Consider the following 1,583-nt stretch of genomic DNA (forward strand, 5'->3'; position numbering starts at 1 on the left):
GGGTGTGGTCGGTCGGAGTTCGTACATCGTCGACATAAGCAAAACTTGACGGCTTCACATGCATACGCAGGTTTCACTCCTGGGTACAGGTTTATTTTTGTCACTGTGCGTGGTTTGTTTAGACCGTAATTAGTACTGTAGCTCGTTATGGGCTTGATGGACCAGTTTAGCTGGCACCACACTCAGATTCAGTACTACGTCCTTCCGTAAAGTAGAACTATAAACAATATAAAGAAAAATAATTCCTTATTTAGCCTTTTTTTAAATATGATTCCTTGTCCGGCGGCTGCCTAATGCTCGTGGAGGAGCCACTTCGGCTCCTCCTGTGCGGTGCAGAGGGCTGCCACGGCTAGAGCAGACGGCGGCCTTGCCCTTGCCGGGGTTGGCAGAGGAGTCGCTAAGCGACCACTCCTCACAGATCTTGACGGAATCACCTTTAAGGCAGCGGCAGCGGCGAGTGGCCATCTCCAGTGTGGTGACGGAGCGGTCGAGGGCGCACATGAGGGCTAGGTCCACGTTGTTGTGGACCCATTCCAGCGCTGTGTCGGACTTGGCGAACTCGGATTGGCAAGCGGCATTGCACCGGCCGTACTTCGCGTGTTGTCTCGCCGCGGGCTTCTCCTCGGATTCGACAGCCCCCGAGCCGGAGGCACCGCCGTACCCGCCTCCTCCTAGGTAGTGGAGCATGCAGCCACGCGCCTTCGTGATCACGGGCGGCTGCTCCTTCACGGGGTGGCAGTTGCTGCATGGCGGCAACGCGGGCCTGTCAATAGGGTGTACATATTGTGTGGCGACGGTGACACCGGCTCTTCCTGGACGCGGCGGATGCGCCGGGGACGCATGCTCTTCCTTGACGCGGCCTTCGATATGGAGGCCGCGGTTGTGCAGCGGATACGTGGATTCTTTCTTCACCCGCTGGAGCGGGGATGCCGGCTCCCGCTTCATACAGAAACGCGTCGGGGACGGTGGCTCCTCCTTGACGTGCGCTAATGATGGTGGCGCCGGGCCCATCTGATGGAGCGAGCGCTCTGTAATGATCTTCATCTAACAAAAGAATTATTCGTCTGTCGGGGCAGCCTCCACGAAGAAACAGGGCAGTTGCAGCAGCTGCTGGTCTTCCTCATCACCGGAGGAACCCAATGCCGTGGATGACAAGGGGCCCTGAGAGCAAGGGTTGCGGCCCCAGGATCCGCTTGATGAGGAACTTCCACCGCCTCCGCCTACCGGCGCAGAGAACCACAAGTTTGGCATCGCCTCTGGGCTCATGGAGGAGGAAGGGCTCGGAGAGAGGGACAGGGAGGGGAAGGGGACGATGCTCGGGGAGGGAGAGTGCGGTTGTGTGCGTCACCGGCATACAGCTTAAATAGCCGCGACTAGGCTAGGCGAAGGGGTGGTCAGCCCGCTTCAATGCGGCGCAACAGCCGGAGTTGGTTTCTCGGGACGCAGCGTCCGCATTGAAGCAGCGACGCCCGAGAGGTGACATCCATCGGCGTCGCCCTCCTGTCCGGTCACATCACGCAGCAACATGCCGGCCGATGCATACTCTGGGCCGGCATGAATGTGGCGCGGCAAGCGGCGATGGC

The sequence above is a fragment of the Triticum aestivum genome, chromosome 2A (genome assembly GCF_018294505.1).
Source record: "Triticum aestivum cultivar Chinese Spring chromosome 2A, IWGSC CS RefSeq v2.1, whole genome shotgun sequence".
In the NCBI taxonomy this organism is placed as follows: Eukaryota; Viridiplantae; Streptophyta; class Magnoliopsida; order Poales; family Poaceae; genus Triticum; species Triticum aestivum.